Genomic DNA, 9,986 nt, shown 5'->3' on the forward strand with positions numbered 1-9,986 from the left:
GAGCCAGCAGGTGGACTCAGGCACTGGTAACTTTCCACAGCATTTCCAGTAGCCCTTGATGGGAGTGAGCACTGGGGTCTTTTTAGCAGAAGGCAGGCCCTGAGGCTCAGGCTGGGATTTTCAGGACACTATGAAAGACTCTCCAAGGCCCCCAGAGACCTCCAGCCTGAGTACGCCAGACCCTCTTTAAAATTTTTTTTTAATTGAAATCTAATTCATATACCATACAATTCATTCATGGTATGTGTACATCTCATTTTAGGCCCTCTTTTGACTTCATTCCTCCTGATGGGGTGGTGTGGGCAGTCCTTGCCCTTCAAAGAATCACGCTTTGGTGAAGCCCCCGACCACCAGGCCCACAGGATCCCTGACCTGAAGTCACCGGGAAATAGTAGGACAGAAAGAGCTGAGCAAGTTGTCTCCCCTCTCCTCTGCCGTGCACCCTTGGTTTATAAAAAGGGCATAGCAGGCAACCCAATTTAAAGCAGAGTAGAGAAGTTGTATAGGCATTTTTCAGAGGAAGACGTATAGATGGCCGGCAGGCACATGAAAGGATGTTCAACATCACTAATCATTAGGGAAACACAGGTTAAAACAAGTGAGTGAACACTTCACCCTGGTTAGAATGGCCATCATCAAAAGGGTACCAAATAATTAATGTCGGCAAGGGATGTGGAGAAAAGGGAACCCTCATACACGATTGGTGGAAAGTAGATTGGTGTAGCCACTATGGAAAACAGTACAGAAGTCCCTCAAAAAATTAGGAATAGAGCTACTGTATGATACAGTTATCCCATTTCTGGGTGTTTATCCAAAGAATACGAAAGCATATGTACTTTGGCATATGCTTAGCAACACTAAGCATAAGTGTTCAATGCAGCATTACTTACAAGAGGCAAGACATAGAAGCAACCGACATGCCCACCAATGACTGGATAAAGCTCTCTAATATGTATATGGAATATTATTCAACCATAAAAAGATGAAATCTTGCTATGTATAACAACATGGATGGATATTGAGGATATTATGCTAAGTGAAATAAGTCAGATGGAAACAATAGACACCATGTGATTTCACTCATACATGGAGTATAAAAACAAAATAAATGAACAAACCAAACCAAACCAATACGTCGATACAGAGAGCAGGGGAAATATGTCAAGGGCACAATGGATAAAGAGTATGGTGATGGATGGAAGCTAAATTTTTTGGTGGCAAGCCTGCTGCAGGGTGTAAGGAGTGCACATATAATGTACACATTAAACTTACATAAAAAGTAAAGTTCTTTGAATTAAAAGGGACTCAGACGTTTTATTTCTGAAAGCTCTTTTGAAGCCCCGGAATAGAATAGCACACACATACACACAGGACACTAACAGGACACGGCAGATACATGGACAACTGTAGCGAACTTACGTTGTGAAAAGGGAGAAGACCCCCATCCCATCAGAGAGTACCTTGTGAAATACTTGTTTTGAGGTGAATTGCTCAGACCTATGGAATCCTGGGCTTCCTAGGTGTCGCAGTGGTAAAGGGTCTGTCTGCCGATGCAGGAGACTTGGGTTCAGACCCTGGGTCGGGAAGATCCCCTGGAGAAGGAAAGGGCAACCCACTCCAGTATTCTTCCCTGGAGGATCCCCATGGACAGAGGAGCCTGCAGGCTACAGTCCATGTGGCCCCAAAAGAGTCAAACATGCCTGAGCAAACAGCCCACACATGGAAGCTCTTCCTTCATCCTGTGGCACTTGAGTCCCTTCTGGTTTTACTCCCAGTCCCCTGAGGCCCTGGCCCTTCTTTTACTCTGTCAAGCTCAGTGAATACTGAGAAAGAACTTCTGGTGTGAGGAGTAACAGGAAACATTGTCTTTCGGGTTTGGTGTTCCAGTCGGTCCTAAATTGAGCCCCCCATCACTCACCAGATTGTATCCCAGAACTGGTTTAATGATGATAACATTATTCATTTGACGACAAGCAATTGAATGTTATTTTCTACCTTGCCCCAGAAAGGGTCAAGTGGTATTTTACATTTGAAGTGATTGTTGTTGTGATCACAGGACTGGCTGGTATTAGGAAGGTGATACTCTAGAAAGAGGGTCAGAGGCTCCTGGACACTTTGTCCCAGAACCCACAGTTGTAAGCTAGATTGGAATTTTTAACACGTCCCCTCACCTTTCTATTTGCTTTTTGGAAGTTAAAATCATACTGTCTTTGAGCATCTTTTCCTGATTTGGTTAGGATGTTCAGAAAGCAGGTTTCTAGTGTTGAAGGCTGACTCATTGATTGTTTTGGTGATTTTGAATCTTTGACTTAGAAAATGTAGTGGGAAAAATCGCTGCCACAAATCACAGGAACAAAAATTGTAACTTTATTTTTCTACAATTAAACTTAATTTTTATCCAGAATCCTATTTCCCTTACTCTGGTATTCTGGCCTGGAGAATTCCATGGACTGTATAGTCAGTGGGGTCGCAAAGAGTCAGACACGACGGATCAACTTTCACTTTCACTGTTCTGTTTCCCTCAAATGGCAGAAAACCTAAGTTAGGTAAATTACAGGTTAAACATGGACAATTTCATGATCCAGCAGCCATTTTGTGCTTCTTCTTGTTCAGTTGCCAAGTCGTATCCAACTCTGTGACCCCGCAGCACGTCAAGCTTCCCTGTCCTTCACCATCTCCCGGAGTGTACTCAAACTCATGTCCGTTGATTCAGTGGTGCCATCCAACCATCTCATCCTCTGTCACCCACTTCTCCTCCTGCCCTCGGTCTTTCCCGGCATCAGGGTCTTTTCCAGTGAGTCAGCTCTTCACATCAGGCAGCCAGAGTGTTGGAGCTTCAGCTTTAGCATCAGTCCTTCCAATAGGATATTCAGGGTGGATTTCCTTTAGGAATGACTGGTTTGGTCTCCTTGCTGTCCAAGGGACTCTCAAGAATCTTCTCCAGCACCACAATTTGAAAGCATCAATTTTTTGGTGTTAAGCCTTCTTTATGGCCCAGCTCTCACGTCCATACATGACTACTGGGAAAAATCATAGCTTTGGCTATACGGACCTTTGTTGGCAAAGTAGTGTCTCTGGTTTTTAATATGCTGTCTAGGTTTTTTAGAATCAGGGTTTTTCCCTTTCCCTTGATGGCATCTCACTTTGGAGGCTCCTGGGCCCGTGGGGGCTTACAGGGTGTGGTGGGTTACAAGAGTGACCGAATTTTCCCTCTCCCTGTATCAGGAGTGCCCTTGCACTGACTTCAACCTTGAATGTGTGACTTGCTTTGACCAATGAGATGTTGCAAATGAGAAGCAATTAGAGGCTCCAAAAGCACTTGCATGATTAGTCTCTCGATCTTTCCCTCTGCCGTTACCACTAGGAGCGCCAACTTTGTCTGCGGACCCCAGAGATGGATGAGAGGCACGTGGAGCGGGCCTGGCTCCGTCCGGAGTGGTCCAGGCTGTCCTAGATCCAGCAGCCCCAGCAATGAGATCCAGCCCGGCCACAGCTATTGCAGGCCCGCGAGAGGCTTGTTTCAGGTGAGCCGTATACCACCCAGGCTTGTGTTGTTTGTTATGTTGCATTTTAGTGGCTGTGAATGAATGGACACGTGAGATGGTATTCAGAGGAAGCATCCGCCCCACTTGCAGTAACATTTGCAGAGACAGGACATCTTTCTGTTGTGTTTCACTATTGATGTCCTTTCCTAATAAGATCCCTGGCCAGAACCGTCCACCATTGGGGTCCACCAGGATGGCCACAGTTCTGCGTGGCCTCAGGCTTGCAGGGCTCCCTAGGATGCCCATGGCCTTGCCTTCTGGGGCACCAGGAGGGCAACCCCCCCTCCACCACCTCCGTGGGGCTGGAAGAGACTCAGGATGTCAACCAGCCTGTCTCCTGCTGCCCCCAGAAAGCACCTCGACTCCTTGCCCAGTCCTCAGCGGCCTGGGTTCTGTCTGTGCGCTGGGATGGCCTGCAGGCCCGAGCCCTCTGTCCTCCGATTGCAAAATCCTGCCCTAGTGATCTGGTCCCCTCAAGAAGGATCTGCATCTCTTCTCAGTCCTGTCTGGTGTCCCTGTGGTCCTCCCTGCTCCTTCTCCCTGGACACCAGTCCCCTTCTAGGGCGTCGCCACACCTAAGCCCCCACCCCACCAGGCTGGGCCATCTTCAAGGGGGTGGGGGTGTGGTCCTCTGACTCCCAGTGTGGTGCTTATTTTTTTATTTTTAGTTTTTAAAAAATTGCTTTATGCTTGGCTGTGCTGGGTCTTTGCTGCTGCAGGTGGGCTTTCCCTAGCCGTAGAGAGCAGGGGCGGTGCTCTGGCGTCTCCTGTGGCGGACCACAGGCACCAGGGCGTGTGGGCTCCGGTAGTTGCAGCTCCCGGGCTCTAGAGCACAGGCTCCATAGCTGTGGTTCATGGGCTTCGCTGCCCCACGTCATGTGGAATCTTCCCAGACCAGGGATCAAACCTGTGTCTCCTGCATCAGCAGGCAGGTTCTTTACCTCCAGACCACAAGGGGAGCTGCAGCGTGGTCTTTAGGGCAATGCTTCTGACTAGATCCCTGCAAAGCTTAGTCTCTTGACTGCCGAACATCTAGCACTTGCTTTCAGGATGGTTGTCTCTGAGATGGGATTCGAGAATGGGTTTTAATCTGAAAAACCAAGAACTTGGCCCCTCTGCCCTCCAGTGTCTCCGGGTTCTTTCTATTTTCTGGGCAGGGTGTGCTGCTGAGCTTGTTGGAACAGGTTGGTAACTTGACCCAACAAAGAAAAACATGAAAGAAACCAGTTTATCCCCTCATGAGAATATAATCTCAGGTGACCGGTTGATCAGAGTTTGGGACAGAGTCAGTGAAGAGACTGGGTGGGGAGCGAGGAGAGGTCGTGCGGGTGGGGCTCACGCCTCAGGGCCATCACTGCCCTCGGGCCTCAGTCCCTTAGCCTCTCACAGCCTCAGCTTCCTCCTCTGGAACACAGGGTGGGACCAGGTGGTTGCTGCGGCCTGTTCCAGCTCGGAAGTCCCATGATGCTAGGATCCACGCCAAGAACAGCCAAGGCCAGAAGCCAGATTTCTGGTCTCGCTGAACTGATACCCTCTCCTTCTTTAAGCTGGCCGCTTTCTTTACAGTTTTTAAGTCTGATCAGTTCTGTAATTATGGTGCAGTAGGTTGACCCTGGACCTTGGGTGCGGCTGGACCCCATGTAAATATCAAGAGTATAACAGGAAAAGGATCACGGGCTTTGAAGTTTGACCAGTCCAGGGTTTACGTTAGATGTTCAACTGAAGATAGCTAGTAAATTCCCGACGGACGGTGGTTTCACCATCTGGACATTTGCTGCTCACTCAACAACAAGTCTTGAGGCAGGAGATCCTCAGAGTGGTTGGACAGTCCAGCCGCATCATCCTGGCCCTGGGCACGTGCCAGCGTCCAGTGCATCTTCAGCTAGTTGGCTTTATCCTTATCACCTCTTGCATCCAAAAAGGCTGCCCCAGGCAGACGCCTTACCCTCTCACAGCCTGTCCCACAGGCAGGCAGGAGAGGTGGCAGATGCCCAGGGACCTGCCCTTTTACTGTTCTCTCCTTTCTACCAGGGAGGAAAAGTCTTCCGGAAGTTTCTGCTCCTGCCACTTTCTTTCCCATCTCGTTGGCCACAGTAGGTCCCGTGCTCACCCTGTCCCAACAGTGGCAAAAGGGAACAGGATTCCTGTGACTGGCCAAGACTCATCAAGAGTGCATCTCCTGGACTGGCCAGTTGCCATAAAAATCAGGTACCATTAGCACAGAAAAGGTGGCTGGCCACTCACAGGGTCTGTCCCCGCTGCTTTTAAATTTGGGCTTCATTTAATTGTGTGACCCTGAACAAATCACTTGGCTTCACTTGGTGATCACAGATAACCCCACTGACTTCACAGGCTGTGAGTAGCATGAGTCAGGCCATGCGGGAATGGCCCCAGGACATTTGAACATCCCCTGCACATGCCAGCACTCAGGCAGCGGTCACCTTGGCCTTCCCAGCAGCGCTCTGAACAACAGCCAGCGAGGGCAGCTTTGCTGAGCTGTCGGTTCCCAGGTTCCAATTTCCAGAAACTCCATTTCCAGGACAAGATGCACACGAGCGCTTGCCAAGGCCAACACGTTTGGCTGTGTGTTTACCGCTGTGACACCTGCTGCTCAGACGGGCCCTGTGCTGTTTTGTACATATTGGTTTTGGACAGTGGCTGCTGCACATTTTGTCTTCGGATTTCTTAGGGGGCAGATTTAGCATCTGGCAGCACGGCCCCTGACTGCGAGGCGTCTCGAGCAAGCGCTGTCGCTGGCCACGAGCTGGGCTCAGACTTGTGTGAGGGGAAAGAAGGGCATCTGCTCGGAGAGGCACAGCCGCCCCGCCGTCCACACTCCCGCAGGGTTACTAACAGCCTCTCCAAACACAAACATCAGGCAGAACTCCAGCACTTCTGTCCCCTCACTGCCCACAGCCCAGCCCATCAGCTCTCTAAGGCCCACCCCCTTCCCACATCTCCCCTTCTGTTTCCCCAGGCCAGGCCAGCCTCCTGGGTCTGCCCTGCAGGCCCCCCAGGACCCTGGCCCCTCTTGCAGCCTCCATTACAGGTACAGGTGGTCCCCGACTTAGGGTGATTGAACTGAGGATTTTTCAAGCTTATGATAGTGTGAAGGTGATGCACGCTCAGTAGAGACTGTACTTTGAATTTTGAATTTGCATCTCTTCCCAGGGGTGTGGGCGTGCAGGACCATCTCTTGTGATCCTGGGTGGCAGCCGCAAGTGCAGCCCCCGTGGGGCTGGCTTCACAGGCACCACGTCGGAGTCCCCCTTGCGTCTTCCTCTGTGGTCGCCATCTGGAAATTCTGAATACTTTGTGAACGAGGCCCATAACTTCATTCTGCACTGGCCCCTGCGAATCATGTCCAGTCCTCACACCCTCCTGGTCCCAGGAACACCCAAGCCACCTCTTTCTTCCCTGGGGGCCGCGGCAGTTTCTCCAGCTCTTGGCCGGGCCCCTGCCTTCTCAGAGGGGACCCCACACACACCCCACCCTCCTGCTCATTTTCCACCACTGCCTGTCCCCACCCCCGATACACTCCAGGCTCACCCTGCCCCATCACACCAGGGTCCGCAGAGTTCAGACTGTGCCTGGTACAGAGCGAGCTCTCAACGCACACGTGCTGAGCCAGTGAGTGAAGGGCATAAAGCAGCTGTCAGTTCCAGAACTTAGATTCTGTTTGTGGCCTGAGAGTGGTGGCTGTGGGAGTTAGAAAGTGCTGCTCACAGAAAGAGTTAACTGCTCTGTGGCTTTTATTTGGACCGGGGGTCATCTGAAGGAGAGCAGGCGGGCCCAGCCGTCCCCTTGGTGGGACCAGCACTGGCTTCTGTGGAGATGCAATTAATTGAATATTCTGCAGTCAGTGAAAGGCTCTGATGATTTAATAAAATTAGGAACTGAAATAAGGGACTGTGCCTAGAAGAAGAGCACCTTAAACACACACACACACGCACACAACACATACATACCTACACACACACACCTACACATACACACATATACAAACACACATATACCTACACACACACACCCCTACACACACACCCCCTCCTAGAAACACATACACACCCCTACACACACACTCCTACACACACACACCCCTACACACACACCTACACACATATACAAACACATATACACCTACACACACTCCTACAAACACACCCCTACAAACACACACACCCCTACACATGCCCCTACACACACCCCTACACACACACACCCCTACACACACAACCCTACACACACACACCTCTATACACTCACACCCCTACACACTCACACCCCTACACACACACCCCTACACACACACACCTACACATACACACGTATACAAACACACATACACCTGCACACCTCCCTACACACACCCCTACACACACACACACCCCTACACACAAACACCCCCCACATACACACCCCTACACACTCACACACCCCTACACACACACCCCTACACATACATATGCAAACACACACCTACACATACACACACATATATAGGGATACATATCTACACATACAGACCCATACATATACACACATACCCATATATGCACATGCACACTCACATCCATACATATACACACACCCACAGCTACACATGTGTACACATAACAGACACACACATAACCTGTACCCATACATATACACACACACGTACACACAAACACGCACACACATAATCTGTATCCATATATACACATAGACGTATGTATACAGAGACACATCTACACATGCAGACGTGTACACATACACACGAACCCATATATGCATATACATACACACACCCATACATACACACACACACCCTCACAGCCACACACGTACACACATACACATAACCTGTATCCATACATATATACACACACACGTACACATATACCCTCACACACACGCACACACATAACCTGTATTCACACACACACATGGAGTAAAAGGCAGTGTTCATCTCTTCTGAGCAGCATGAGAGGTTCTGCGGGCAGCTGGGAGAGGGGTTCAGTCCCCGACTCCAAGGGGCTCCCAGGGCAATGGTGGGTGTGCCGGGTGGGTGCGTGCTCCTCCCCAGACCCGCAGTCCCCAGGCTCAGAGGGAGGCGGTGAATGCGGCTGGCCCGGGCCTGCCTGCTCGGCCCAGGTGGCCTGAGAAACACCTTGAGGTCCTGGGTGAGCTGCAGCACCCATCTCAGTGTTCCATCTCTTTTAGAAAAGGTCTGGAACAGATTCTCGATTTGAGACAACGCAAAATCACCGTCTCCTCTGAGGAGGCCTGCCCCTGGCCCCAGGCACTGATGTGAGAGTGACCCGAGGCCACGCGGTCCTCAGCCATCACCTGTCCTGCGGGGGTTCGGTGAGTGCTCAGCGGACAGGAAAGTGCAGTCCTGCACCAGGCAGGCACACCGTGGATGTTCAAGGTGGGCAGTGGCCGCCTGGCAGCTGTGTTGGTTTTGAACACAGAACGCACGCAACTAGTTTAGGCTGGGAGGGTGGACTGAGGTGTGAACACACAGAAACAGCGAGAGGCTGGAGAAACAGACTCAGGCTGGTCATCCAGGATCAGAGCCTCAAATCCTACCATGCCCTGCCATGGGGAGCCCGGCTCCATGATGGCCCCTCTCCTCCACCCTGCAGTCATCACCTGAAACCAGGTGCGTTTGCCTTGCAGGTGCCCGCAAGATGGAAGCCCCCCACCCACCCTACTGAGCCAGCTTCCATGCATCACTCAGCTCTGGGCCGAGGCCCTGCCCGGTCCGGTCTGATACATGGAGCCTGCATCCAAGGTGCAAAGGGGAGCTGGGAGCTCGTCTTGACTGCTGCATGGAGCAGTCAGGATGCCAGCGTGGGGTTTCCTCAGGACAGAAGGTTGCTGGAAAGGTGAGGGGTGGCTTCGGCTGGGATATCTGTACGCTGCAGGGAACCTTGGCACAGGAATGAATGAATGAGCAAATAAATAAATGGAGGCTTCGAAAAGTTCCTAATGGCAACCAAGGCCTTGATTTCTCTGTCTGAAGCCCATTTGGCCTCAGTCTTTGTGACAGTGGTAGCGTGGTGCCCCCCAGGGGGAGATTGCGGCTGCCCTGGGGGACGGGTTATGGGGTGTGTGTGAAAGCAGGCACGGCTGCAGGCGGTGAGCCTCTGGAGACCTGGAGGTCAGAGGTGAGGTCACCGAGGACAGACATCCTGAACCAGGCTTTGCCTCAGATATGCAGATGACACCACCCTAATGGCAGAAAGTGAAGAGGAACTAAAGAGCCTCTTGATGAAGGTGAAAGAGGAGAGTGAAAAGCTGGCTTAAAACTCAACATTCAAAAAGCTAAGATCATGGCATCCAGTCCCATCACTTCATGGCAAATAGATGGGGAAACAGTGGAAGCAGTGACAGAGTTTATTTTCTTGAGCTTGAAAATCACCGCAGTTGGTGACTGCAGCCATGAAATTAAAA

At 50.9% G+C, this 9,986-nt stretch overlaps 1 long non-coding RNA gene across 1 annotated transcript; it reads left to right on the top strand.

Annotated features, from left to right (window-relative positions):
• Positions 1 to 2,059: 2,059 nt before the first annotated feature.
• LOC121820210 (uncharacterized) lies at positions 2,060 to 9,517 on the top strand. The gene is made up of 2 exons (XR_006060668.2): positions 2,060 to 8,894; positions 9,210 to 9,517. It is a non-coding gene; the product is annotated as an uncharacterized LOC121820210 (long non-coding RNA).
• The last annotated feature ends 469 nt before the right edge of the window (positions 9,518 to 9,986 follow it).

The sequence above is a fragment of the Ovis aries genome, chromosome 8 (assembly GCF_016772045.2).
Source record: "Ovis aries strain OAR_USU_Benz2616 breed Rambouillet chromosome 8, ARS-UI_Ramb_v3.0, whole genome shotgun sequence".
NCBI classification, from domain to species: Eukaryota; Metazoa; Chordata; class Mammalia; order Artiodactyla; family Bovidae; genus Ovis; species Ovis aries.